The sequence below is a fragment of the Galeopterus variegatus genome, unplaced genomic scaffold (genome assembly GCF_000696425.1).
Source record: "Galeopterus variegatus unplaced genomic scaffold, G_variegatus-3.0.2 Scaffold943, whole genome shotgun sequence".
Lineage (NCBI taxonomy): Eukaryota > Metazoa > Chordata > Mammalia > Dermoptera > Cynocephalidae > Galeopterus > Galeopterus variegatus.
Window position 1 is genome coordinate 319,360 of NW_007727054.1, and position 14,699 is coordinate 334,058.

Sequence of the window (14,699 nt, forward strand, 5' to 3'; positions counted from 1 at the left end):
CAAGAGAGGGAGCAGCTGCTTGCTGAAAGTAATTTTGATACGAAGTAACCACAGCCAGCTAACTTTGCATTGCCTCCACGAAAGTGAGCAATATCCCTGACTTCGGCTGGGGTTTAGCTTTTATAGCTCCTCTATCTAATGAATATTCACCTAAGGGGGTGGCTCCCAGTTATGGAACATTTAGTCTTGCACATGCTCAATCGGTCTCCTCCTGGAGCATGTTCATTGGTCACACCCTATCACATGCACCAGGCATATTCAAGAATGTTCTGTGCTCTCTATTGAACATGCCCAGCCACTTGATTTACGTAAGCCAGCCCCCTGTGTTCTCATTTTCCTTGTGTTGGTGCTGAAAATAGGTCTAACTGGCAACTGTAACTATCCTCTAGCGGAGAGTCAAAAGGAGGGGCCTGAAACCTTGCGGAATGGCTTGTTACCCAGAGTCATGTTCTGCAGCCCCAACCTAGGAAAACTGAAAACCTCCTATATCGTAAAGAGCTCAGCTGCACATGGATGTGAAGTTCTCAAAGTAGCTGAAACTGAGTCCCCTTCATCTCTGAAGCCTCAGCATTTATCCTGGTACCTGGATTAACAAGAGTCATCCTGCTTTGAATGCTGTATTGTGACCTGTGTCCTGTTCTCAGCACTTTATGAACATGAGCTCATATATGCTTGAAAAAACCACATGAGAGGGCCAGCCCGTGGCTCACTTGTAAGAGTGCAGCACTGGTAGTGCCAGAGGCCATGGGTTCGGATCCTGTATAGGGATGGCCGGTGAGCTCACTGGCTGAGCGTGGTGCAGACGACACTGAGCCGAGGGTTGTGATCCCCTTACTGGTCACACACACACAAAAAAAAAAAACCAAAAAACAAAAAGAACCACATGAGGAAGGTACTGTTGTTTTAAGCTATTAAGGTTTGGGATAATTTGTTACACATCAGTAATAACTGCAACAGAAAGCACAGAAAGGTTTAGTAACCTGCCCAAGGCCGTAAGACTCTTAGGTAGGGAGGCCAGGATTCCCAGGCATCACCAACTTCTTCTGCTTCAGAAATATGTCAATAGATGTCCACTGAATGGAGGAAAAACAACGTGGATTAATTATTTGACTATTGTTAACAACAACTATTTTATTGATTTTTTTGTGACAAATGTTTAAATTGTGAATTATATAAACATATATATGTTTTTAAAAATCAACCAAAAATATTTATTGCAGTGATCCTCATACAGTACCTCATAAGTAATAACTGTTTTCAGAAACTCTAAACAGTAATAAAATACATGAACTCTCCACAAAACAAACACTTCTAAATGTACAAAAGAACTCACATATCAGCATGCTCAAGGTCAGTCAGTGTCTAAACCCAAACCCAAACTTCTCTTAGATGAGCATCCTTTATTTTAAAACAAAATTCAAAAAGAATCTTTTCTCCTCTTTTTAAATCCTGGAATTCCTACCCAACCTCAAAAACAGAGCACCATAGTGCAAACTAACCCACAATATTGAATGGCCATGGGGTCAGGGGTAAGACCCATACCCCCATGGGTCAACATCATTATTGAGGTGCTAAGAGTCTGGGAGTCAGATCCTCCCCATACACCAGCTCCTCAGCAAGCATCAGTACATTCCTACAATCTGAAGAGGAAAAAATAAAATAGATAAACTCCCTCACTCCTCACTTCCCTTCACTTTCCCAGCACACTAAGATTCATGGTTTTTTAATTTCCCATTAAAAACTGGGAGAATTCATCTCACCATTGGTGAGCAAGCATCAGTACATTCCTACAATCTGAAGAGGAAAAAATAAAATAGATAAACTCCCTCATTCCTCACTTCCCTTCACTTTCCCAGCACACTAAGATTCATGGTTTTTTAATTTCCCATTAAAAACTGGGAGAATTCATCTCACCATTGGTGCTGATTCCTCTAAACCTCAGAGAGAAAACTGAGTATACGTGTCCTCCGCAAGTTAAAATAGAACAGGAAACCTCACCGTAACGTGCCATTGCTATGCTGCATCCCCAAAGTCCAGAGGAATCTATAAACTGATGATTTCTTAAAGAGTTGTGGCCAGGATGTTGTGAGTCTCAGACTGTAAAAACATCCTGGTTCTCTAGTGAAAATGTCTATTCCATTGAAACCAAGGTGATCATATTGATTTGGATGCCCTTACCTGGCCACTTGTCATCTGAGCCACAAGACACTGGGATTTGAATTGTTCAAGTCTTATTTCATGAATATTTGCTTCTAAGCTCTTCGCTTTCATCATTTCCTCCACACGCAGTGTTCCCTGTACCCAGACCTCTCTCCTGGTCTAAATCCTCCCCTTTTTTGTAAGGTCTTATTCAGTTTCAGTAATCTCCACCAAGCATTCCTCTTCAAAATGCCTTTGTCTTTTGAATTCCAGCAAGATTTGCTCTAGGTATTGACTATATCTGCCATTTTTCATACACCATGTGTCACGTGTCATTGCCATTATAAACATCTTTCTTCCCATATAGATAACAAGACATATGAAGGACAGAGAGCAATCTGAGAATTTACACCATCACTGGTGATTGTGGGTCAGTACATGTCTATTATTTAATAGTAAACAGAATACATGAAAAATTATGGTTCAGGTAGGAAGAAGGTCAGGTAGAGAGATAATCCTGACTGTGTCACAAATATGTGATAGTCTGTGGCCATGGCATTTAGTGTGCATACAACTCAATTTCCTTTTCTATAAAAACCTTGACTTTGATAAGATGGCCTCTGAGTCCCTTTGAACTCTACTCTGAGGTTGACCAGTAAGTGTGTGAGATGAAAACAAACTTCCTCTGCTTTAGGATGTCATGCTTAGAGGAGATAAATGCTGAAATCTCAGTGAGTCAACAAAATGCAAGTGGATTTCTTGTTTTCATAAAATCTAATCTGTGGCAGGAACGGGGCTCTTCTTCACACAGCCAGTCAGGGGCCCAGACAGGTGGAGGCTCTTTCAGATTTGATAAGGTTTCCAAAATCTCCTTAGGAACAGACATCAGGAGAGGAGAGAGAGGGTCTTACGTAGGAAGTAAGGTTGCCTAATAAAATACAGGATGCCCACTTAAATTCAATTTTCAGATAAACAATAAATAATTTCTAGTATAAGTATGTGGTATGTTTGTCTGAAATTAAAATTAACTGGACATCCCCTGTTTTTATTTGCTAAATCTGACAACTCGGCTGTGATGTTTTTATGTGTCAAACCTTCAAGTGGTGCTCATCACTGCCACTAACTTTCTATTCATCAAAAATCAGTAGTCACATGACCCTACTTAGATGCAAAGGATGCTGGGAAGTGGAGCCCAAGCTGGACAACTGCTTCCAGGTAACAACTCTACACAACTGTTTATGTTGCTCTAGAGGACAGCTAGACACCTGTGCCACTGCACAGTATTACTGTCAATTTGGCTGACTGAGGAAGAACTCAAAAGAAAAAAATTTGTATTTTTATGTATTTTTTCTAATGATTCAAAAAACTTGAAGTTCTTAAACAGGCTGGAGCTGAATTTGAAAGGAAATAGGCATTTCATCCCATTTGGGGGTCAAGAAATGGAGCTTAAATATATCAGGACACTTTACTTACCAAGCTGAGAAAAAAATCACGGTCAATATTCAGACTCTTTTTTTTTCAATTTGCTTTAATTATCAGATCACTTATATTGCCTCTGTTTACATACTGTATCATCGTGACTCCAGAGTGCCATTATGATTCAGTGAGACTAGTTGTTCTCTATATTAATTCTGGGCCCTATTTTTCTTTTTCTTTTTTTTTTTTTTTTCTTATTATTTGGATTAACCACTGGGTGCTATACTAAAAAATAATATTAACCCTTATTTTGCTAATCAAAAGTCAAAATTAACGGATATTGTATAAACTTTCTTCTTTGCTCTGAAGGCTATGCCAGAACTAAGCCATCACAATGTGAAAACATCTGAGCTGCTGTGGCTAGCCTCCAAGAAATAGAAAAGGCTATAATGTCTGAAAGCTAATATGAAGTTGGGGATGGATGGGCCAGACTGCAAGATGAATGGAAAGCAGCACAGTCTATAGTGTGTTCAAATTTTTTTTTTCAAAAGGAATTTTTTACCCCAGGCCAGAAGCCTTTGTGTCAGGGAGACTGTCTCATTTCTCTGCTCAAAGGCTGTCAGAGATGACTGAGATTTGAGAGCAGTTTCTGATGTTGACGAGGTCAAGGGAGGCAGCACTGCGAACCATCAGTCACTGCGTCAACTGTGAGCCGAGGAGACGCGAGAGCCCCACAGTGAAACCTGGAAAGCTGTTTTCTCTGGAGGATCAAGGAGAAGGGGGAGGTGCAGAAGAGAGAAAGGAAGAAAAGACTTAGGTCAAATGGTCACCATGAAGTTTACCACATTAGTATTCAGCTGAAATCAGAGAAACTTTCTCAATCCCAGCTGGGAATATTCTAAAGAAAGAAGTTGACTAGAGGCAAAAATCATATTAATATTACTGTGCTTAATCAATATATAAAACCCTCCAATGCTCTTTCTGCAAGCCTGCTCCATAAAGTTAGGACCTGCAGTGATTCTGATTCCATCTGTTTGCAAACAGCGCAGGTCAGGGGCTTCCAAACTTAGACCAAGGGAGTACAGTGCTGGCAACACGTTTCCTGCCCCAGGGATTTGCTGGGTTTGTATAGAGCTGGTCAGGCTACAGCCCAGCACCCTTCTTTTCAAAATCAGGCACTGGCTCAGTGGAAATGAGTCTCAGGTGTAGGGCAACACTCTGTTCTGGGAAGGATGGACCAATGGAAGCCAACATGTGTTATCTCTTAAATCAACACCCTAAGATGGGTCAGTCCAGGGCCAGAAGGTCAGAAGTCTGAAAGTTTTAAGTGAATCTTAAAGGCTTATATGGCAATGTGGGAGTTTCCCAGATCCCAATGCCTACCTAGGATCAAATGAAAAGTACATCACAACCCAGTGACTTGGCCAAATATCTTTACGCTTTCTGAAACTTCAAAGCCTATGCAAGCCAACAGGCCACATAGAGTCCATACAGAGATATAGAGTAGGGTATGATCTTTCTGTTAGAAACTTATAGAAACATTTCCCAATATGGAGGATGTCTGTTCTACTGAATTTCATTTCTCTTGTTCAGTGATTCTCAATTGTAGGAGGGCAGGGTTGGTGCCCCCATGGGACATTTGGCAATGTTGGAGATATTCTGGGTCACCACGACTGGGGGTGGGGTTTGCTACTGGCATCCTGTGGGTAGAAGGCAGCAGGGGGGAGGGGTGCTGCTAAACGTTCTACACACACCCCGTTCCAAAACAAAGAACCCTATGCATCAAAATGTCAATAGGGCCAAGGTTGAAAAACCCTCAGTAATTAAAATAAGGGTAGCCTGGAAATGGTAAAGGGCTATGAAAAATGATTACATTGTATAATGTTGAATACATTAATTATCCTGACTTGAGCATCACGTATTGCACACAGGTATTAATATTCAACTCTGTACCCCACAGATGTATACAATCAACTATGTTTCAATAAAAAAAAAAATGAAACACACACACAGTCAGGGTACCCTGGCTAGACATGAAAGAAAGCCTCGCAAATCATCTCATTCACTATCCTAAATTCATGACCTAGGGCTCATACTCTTGTACGCCTCTGCATCCCTTCTTTCTTTTGTTTTATCATTTCTCCTGTTCCTCTTTTCCTTCTGTCTGTTAGGTATCTAACTTAAATTAGTTTTCTTTATTCAATCATGAGAGTGGAAAGTTACATGCACCTGTTATAATAGTAATAAAGGAGTCTGTCTCTTTTTACCCCCATAAAAACCGTGTTAAACAATTTTGAGTTGGGGCAATTGAGTTGATCAATGGGACAATTTGATAAATGTGACTTTGTCAAACCCTTTGGAGTTGGGCCAGCTTGACATCAAAGAGATGTTACAAGTTGGTATCTTCTGGGATCCCAATATTTACAGTGAAAAACCTGGAAAAGCCAGCCGACCTCACCCTACCATCACCTTGGGTTAAAGAAAGATTCAGAAAGATTCAGAAAATTTCCCTTCTCTCTCCCCTGTCTTGGCATTTTAAGATCTCACATTCTGTGGTACGCAGAGATTTTAGAGCTCTTGGTAATCCATATTAGACTTTTCAGACCTATACATGAAATTTAAGGCCTTGTTCTCGAATTACCTCCTGGACTTTATTCTCAGTATCACTGCTTCCAGTGTTTCATCTGTGTTTCCTCTTGCAGATCTTCCAAGCAGAAATCCATTTTCTCTTTGCCTGCCCATTGCTCTCCTTTCTCTGTACTGTATTCCCCTTTAATAGCAGAGCCTCTGAATTTGGTATCATTTGTACGTTTATGACTTGTGTTCTTAGTTCCCTTAACAGGATCATAAATAAAAACATTAAAGAGCACTGAACTTAGCTCTGCCTGTCCCCTATGGTACTCTACCAGGCACCTTGCCCAACTGGGTACACTGCCATTTATCTGCCAATCTAATCTGCTCGCCTAAACAAATGGACTTTGCCTACAGTTTCTTGGCTAAAGTCCTTAATTACTTAAAAGGTAATGTGATTTGTGATAAGTTGTCAGCATCCTTAAAATTAACTATATTTCTAAATGCTTTCATTGTATTTTCTTGATAACTAAACCTTAGCAGTGGTTCAAACTGTATAATATTCTCCTCTAGCACTCCAGGTAAGTTTCAAATGGTCTCTAGGATGAGTCACAAGATGCCATACTCATTTTAAACCTAAGTCAGAGGTGATTAAATTGTTGATGCATCCTGCTTGGTTCTTTTCTGGACATCATAGAAAGTGACTTTTTGGTTCATAGTATCTCTTGTCTCTGTGAGGCAGATACCATTAATTCTCTCTTTGCTTCTAAGGTGGTTCTACAGGATTCAAACGTAAAGCTATGATAAGCTATAGCTTGGGCTCTAATGACTAACTTACATCATCATTATCAATAACTCTTTTTTTACATCATCATTACCAATAACTCTTTTTGAAAATTCTAATTTAGTATCAGTATTGAATTGAATATTTTAAATAGTATATTTCTCCTGAGTCTGGATTCAACTCACAATCTAATCTGCTCGCCTAAACAATAATCATGTAGATGCTGCTGTTTACCACTAAGGGCCTGGAGTATTAACTACTCTGCTTCTCAATGGTCTATCATATTTCAGAGGTGAGTGATCTTCTCCAATATGGGAGGATGTCAGGTGTGCCACACTTACCACTTGCTGTCAAGCAGATAATCCTAAAACGTTAGGTCTAGAGAGAATCTTAGAAAGGAATCTTCTCAATTTACAGACGAGGAAAGCAAAGCCCAGAACAGATCCTAGAACCCATCCCTCCTGAATCCTACCTAGTTCAGTCTTTTATAAATATTACCTCTCTTTTGGTATAAATAGATTAATGGGGATTCCTTGCTATATTTTTACTTTTAAAAAAGCAATATTTATAATATCATATTTAGTAAAATACAGTGAGTTGATGGACATTGGTGGTTGATATTTCCCCAAAATGAGGCAAACAACTAGTTATCTTTTGATGGAAATACACAACAGCACTCACGAAGTAGCATTGCTGCCCCCCCAGCCCCCCAAGATATCAAATCCAAAATGATCAAACTTCTAGATCTGACTATTAATTCACAGGAACAAAGACACAAGGCATGTTCAACAATTCTGTGAGGCAGATACCATTAATTCTCTCTTTGCTTCTAAGGTGGTTCTACAGGATTCAAACATAAAGCTATGATAAGCTATAGCTTGGGCTCTAACGACTAACTTACATCATCATTACCAATAACTCTTTTTGAAAATTCTAATTTAGTATCAGTATTGAATTGAATATTTTAAATAGTATATTTCTCCTGAGTCTGGATTCAACTCACAATCTAATCTGCTCGCCTAAACAATAATCATGTAGATGCTGCTGTTTACCACTAAGGGCCTGGAGTATTAACTACTCTGCTTCTCAATGGTCTATCATATTTCAGAGGTGAGTGATCCTCTCCAATATGGGAGGATGTCAGGTGTGCCACACTTACCACTTGCTGTCAAGCAGATAATCCTAAAATGTTAGGTCTAGAGAGAATCTTAGAAAGGAATCTTCTCAATTTACAGACGAGGAAAGCAAAGCCCAGAACAGATCCTAGAATCCATCCCTCCTGAATCCTACCTAGTTCAGTCTTTTATAAATATTACCTCTCTTTTAGTATAAATAGATTAATGGGGATTCCTTGCTATATTTTTACTTCTAAAAAAGCAATATTTATAATATCATATTTAGTAAAATACAGTGAGTTGATGGACATTGGTGGTTGATATTTCCCCAAAATGAGGAAACCAACTAGTTATCTTTTGATGGAAATACACAACAGCACTCATGAAGTAGCATTGCTGCCCCCCTAGCCCCCGAAGATATCAAATCCAAAATGATCAAACTTCTAGATCTGACTATTAATTCACAGGAACAAAGACACAAGGCATGTTCAACAATATCATGGGATACAACCAGCAAACTCCCAATGGTGAGGAACTCTGAGGACAATTGATTGAATTTATTTAAAAATATAAAAAATAAATAAGAAACTTGAAAGGAGACTAAAGAGATATTCTAACCAACCATAATGTATGGCAAGCAAAAAGACTGTTAATAAGATGTTTTGGGCAATTACAAATTTATAAGAAATGCAAGGGACAGAGAATGCAGTCAATAACACCATGGCTGAATACTGATGAAAATAGGAAATTATTGTTATTTATTTTAGGTGGGACAATAGCATTGTGGTCATATTTCTTTTAGTCATTACCTTTTAGAAATATGTATGAAAATATTTACAAATGAAACAATAGGATGTCTTGATTTTGCTTCAATATAATCTGAGGACTGGGGTGTTCCTGAAACAGGACCAGATGTGAGTTAATGTAACTGTTGAAATGGGTAATGAGTACATCAGGATCATGATATGGTTCTATTTTTACGCAAGTTGGAAATTTCAAACATTAAATTTAAAAAAAATAAACAACTTAAGAAGTCTAAAAAATATATAAAATACAAAACAAAAGTTATATGTGCGCTCATTGTAGAAATTTGTAAAGCCCAGATGAGTATTAAAATAATTTTACAAACTTACCTGTAATGCTGTCCCATTAGAATTCTCTGTTAGGTCAAAGACCAAGCACTCTGGAGGCTGGATGCCTGCTTTCAGGGATTGTGTTCTAATCTGAGTGGCAAATATTCCTCACCAAATAGAACTAAGAGCTTCCATGAAGTTTAAAGAAATTGGTCTTTGAAGACATTTTTCTTAAGGCTCTGTATGTTTTCAAATCTCTAGTTCAAAACAGAAGTATTACTCAAGCAATACATTCTCCTTGTGTATAACAACTTCAGTGAGTAGCTGCAGAGCACCAAATCTGGGTCCTGGTTTGCAAACCAAAGTGCAGGTGAGCACCCACATAAACACTTGGATTGACCCTCGCTTAATGGGGATCTTGTTCCTTCTTCTCTTTACCCTTGTATCAGTTACATTAATTCCGTAATTAAGCACCTCTTCTTGTGACTTGGAATTTACCATCCTCTAGGGAATAAGCCAACCAAATAATGAATTGAGAAGAGGACACAGAACTTCACCATGGTCACTACCACTTTACGATTGTTATCCCAAAAGGTCGGGGAAAGTCAGCTGCAGTGATGGGCCAGCTCTGTCCTACTCCTACACTGAATGTGCTAGATCTTTCCACAGTTAAATCCTGTCATCATGAGCTCACAAATACAGCCTGTTTTTTTTTTTTTTTTTTCCCTGTGGTGAGCATCTTTCTGGCTGCTGCCTCTGCATCAAACAGCTGTGGCACTTGTCACTGGGACTGTTAAGACAATTTTCCCCATTCTAACAAGATTTTGCTCTTGAGTAAAATAATTTTTTTTCAGTATGGCTTTAGATTTTTTTCTACATCAGTAATCAGTTTTCATTGGAGGGTGGATTTTTTTCCCCCACATTTGAAAATGATTTATAGTAGGCATTTAAAGATAAATGTGAACATTTTTATGATTATTATTATTATTATTTTTATTTCTTTAAGCAAGGGAGCGAGAGAAATCCAACAACAACTTAGAGTAGATTTACAGTTAGTTCTTCCACCCTTTCTCTTGCCCTGGAGCCTGATGGGACTTGAGTGTCCTTGGAGGAACGTCAGAGGGAAATGCTAGGGGCCAATTGCTGATTTTATCATTCAAACACAAAATTTGTTACACCACTTTATCGGTCACAGGGAAAGCAATTATATTGTGGTTCAATTTTCCACTCAATGGCTGTACTGGGGATCAAAGTCGGTTTTTATGATGGGAAAAAATGTTTTGCTATTTTATTTGTTACTTAAAATAAAGAAGTACCATTAATATAATGCTTTCAGAGGCTTTCCTGCCCCCTCCCCTACTCCTTCATGAGATATAGTGGATTATTTTGGCTTTCTCCCTCCCTTTGATTAAATAATCAGCTTTCTTCCTGTCCTCTAAAGCGTATTTCACTGTAGAAATGAAATTGGCACGGTTTAAGGCAACATAGCATTAGCACTCTAATCACAGCCACGAAGGGCAAAACCTGCTCTATGCTGTTTACTCTTTTCCAGACTGGTACTTTTTCAAAAGAAGGAGGCATTGTGATGGTTTCTGTGTGTGTGTGTGTGTGTGTGTGTGTGTGTGTGTGTGTGTGTGTGTGTGTGTTGTGTACACATGTTTACTCTCACCCATCTTCCATAATTAGTACACTTTTCCATTATATTTGTAAGTCCTTTTGGCTATTGAAAAAACAATTAGGTGGAATTGGGTATGGAGGAAGATTAGTATGGAATTATAAATAAAAATCATATATTTTAACACAAAAAATAAAATAGGATATTTTCTCTTTATATTTTTTTCTCATTATCTATCTTCTTTTCATTGAGAAAATTAAAGTAAAATTTAAAATATAAAAACCAACAAAATGTTATTTTTAAAAATAGAGATCTAACTTCAGAACTAGGCCATTGCCATCCCCTTTTTATCTAAAATATACTATTTTTATACCCAGAAATCCAGTGATAAGGGTTTTGTTGTTGTTTTTTTTTAAATAGTGCTATGGGGCTACAGTCTGTAACAGGCTTGAATATTTAAGTGAAAACTAATACTTCTTATTGCAGGCTTATTCATAATTTTTGAGAAAAAGGAGACAAGTGACAGATATTTCTCTCTTTCAAAATATATCAAGTTTAACCTCACATTTCTGGTTGGTTTCAGCTTTTACAATTTGATTGTGATTGCGATCATCTTCATTTTTTCTGGTCTCCTGCTAATTGCCTCCAGGCTTGAGAGTCTTGCAACATATCCCCTGCATCCAGGAGCAGAGAATTCTGGAATCTGCTGTAGGTGACTAATTATGGCAGTAGCTGAGTGATGGTCTAGCTACCCCGGGACCCTTTCATCCTCACAGTGGAGCAGGAGAGATGAGCATGAGGCGGTTAGTGTGGGGCGCCAGGCAAGTGTCCTGGAGGGGTAAAGCCCCTCAAGCCAGCTAGTGTCTGTCTCCCTCACTCTGTTTTCTGCCCATCCTTGGTGCTTGAGGCTGGGTTTTCCATATGGATTAGGGTGATTGCTAACACTGAGAGTAGGAGAGCCTCCCTTTCAGCAGTTTCCCTACAGGCTTTCCCCTCTCATATGAGTTTAAAATGCTTTTTTTTTTTTTGTCTTTTTCCGTGTCCGGCAACGGATCACAACCCTCAGTGTCGCCCCCGTACCGGACCGGGACCGGCAACGGGATCGCAGCCCTCGGTGCTGCACCCGCACCTCGCTCAGCCAGTGAGCGGGAACTGGTCTGTATGTGGGATCCGAACCCTCGGCGGGAGCGCCGCCACACTTCCCACGCGGCGCACTGCAGCAGTGCGCCACCAGGCCGTCCCTTAAAATGCTTTTTATTTGCATTGAGTTTTATGACTTGAAGCAAGAAACTGGACTGCAGAAAAAGGCAGACACCTGTACCTAAGGAAAGTTTTTCTGATCATCACAGCTACTGTTTATTGAGAACTTACTATGTGCTAGGTCCTGCCTACACATTATACATTATATCCTTGAACCAGTATTGCAAGACACAAATTGCTATCCTCATTTTTTAAGATGAGAGAGCTTAGACCCTAAAACCTATTTAAACTGCTCTTTAAACTGTCCTTAGAATGCTTTCTTATTCTATACTAAAGAGTCAGTCCAAAGATAACAATAGCCTCAACTAATCTTAAACATCATCTTCCAAAGCTTTAATTTTATATTTGTATCTTTATATACTCGAAATGCTCTTCATTATAAAGTACTTTAATTAAAGAATTTAACTGGAAATTCCACTTATTTCTGTCAAAACAGATTAATGTAAATCTAATTTTTTCATAGAAATCTTACTACTTAGATAGAGTTTTGAGCCTGTGAAAATATTGTCAACTTATATCCTTATAAATATGTTAATAAATATGTTAAAAGTTGACACTTAAGTTTGCTATTATTTTGGACCGGACTGGGCTGAAATTATAGTTTTATTACATGAAACTAAATGCAACTTTTTCAATTTGGTGACTGTCATAGTGACTAAACATTGTTTATTAAAATATTATTCTGATTTAGATGCTTAGGTGTCAAAGTAACTAGGCAAACTGTTTTTTCTTCCTATTATTTTTAATGAACTTAATGCTGAGTTCGATTCACCTTGTGGTAATCCAGCTAATCAATTAATAATTTACCTACAAACAGTCAGCTCAAGCCAGAGGCAAAACAACCTGATTTTGGTCAGGATGTTGAAAAAGAAATTGGAGTAGGAATAGGTATCTTAAATGTCTAGCCTTAAAAGCAGGATTATCTAAATGGAATATGGTGAACATAACCCAAATATTGCCTGATGATATTCCCAGTGGATTGTTTCTACATATAGATGAGTTGGTTGTCATGACATCAAATTCTTAACTTAATTCAACACAAGATAGTAAATGAGACTACTTCCCTGTACTATGATGCATTTAAAATGACATTTTAGGGCCGGCCCCGTGGCTTACTCGGGAGAGTGCGGCGCTGGTAGCGCCGAGGTGCCGAGGGTTGTGATCCCCTTACCGCCCCCCCGCAAAAAAAAACCCGACACTTTAAAATTTTCTTTAAATTGTGAACAAAATTTTCAAGTGGTCTATTTAAGATTCTCCTTCCCATTTTATATAATTTTATAATAACTTCAAGGTATAAAAGTTCCAGTTCTAATAAGAGCACAAAAGTGAATACCTCTAAACAATTTAATTACCCTCCTGTTTTAAGAAAATCTAATATGTTAATATCCAGATTTACAAAGTAAATGGGGACTGGTAATCATTCTATTTCTGTGGAATTTTTTACCTTACCTATAGGATAATGAAATTTTTAAATTCCAAATTATCCTTGCTCATTTTTTTGGCACTTATTACATTTGCACTCTATTCTTACCTGTTTTTATTCCTTCCTATGCAATGTTCTTCTGAAGAGCAGGATCCCTAACTTTTGTATTTTTCTTACTCCCATGATTAACACATATAAAGAATTCAAATGTTATTATAATAGTCAAGGAATTAATAAACTAAATCTGGTTCAAATTTTAACTTTTCAGAAATATATATATGTGTATTTATATATATGTATACAAAAATATACATATAAATAAATGTATGTGTGTATATATTGCTATTTCCCTTTTTTCTTAATTCCTACACCTCTCTGATATACTAAGATCTGTTTATTAATTAGTTTTAAACTTTTTTGAAGAGGCTCTTTAGTTATTACAGAAAACACATAGAATAGTTTTCATATAGAAATATTATGGCCAGCTTCCTCTCCTCTGAGAAAAGTCTCATAAAATTAAAGAAAGAATGACCTTTCTTCTTTAGTTTTCAGAACAAATACTTTTTTCTGTCCTTTTTCATTTGGTGTCACAAATAAGTAAATGAAAACTATATGAAAATAAATAAATAAAAGCTTTCTATCCCCAATGTGTTAACAGTCCTACAATCACAAACTTCTATTTACAAACACTGGATTTCAAATAGCATCATCTGTAAATAAGGCTGCCGTTTCCAGCTTAAAAGCATAGCTGATGAGAGACATGATGATTGCTTGAAATATCCTAAGGGTATAAAAACTAAAGTGGAGAAAGAATTATTTAGGCATAACTAAAGCATAACTAAAGGGAGATATAACTGGATGGAGAAATACTGTTAAGTTATAAAAAAAAAAGAAGAAAAAGAATTTCAGAGAAAGAGTCAGTATATAAAAAACCCATCAAACTTTCTTACCAGTCTACTGGGCTATGGAATTGGTTCTAATGGAAAGTGGTAGGAAAAAGCCACGAGTGCTTAAAACCAAACCAAAATCTACCAAGGACAAAGCACAGATGAGTACAACCTCACAGAGGCAAGTGGTACATAAAAGTGATGAAATTGTCTCTCCTATTTTTAAGTACCCTGATTTCAAAAAATGAAAACCTTATGCAGGCCAACCTGTGGCTCACTTGGGAGAGTGTGGTGCTGATAACACCAAGGCCACGGATTCGGATCCTATATAGGGATGCCTGGTTAGCTCACTTGGGAGAGCGTGGTGCTGACAACACCAAGTCAAGGGTTAAGATCCCCTTACCGGTCATCTTTAA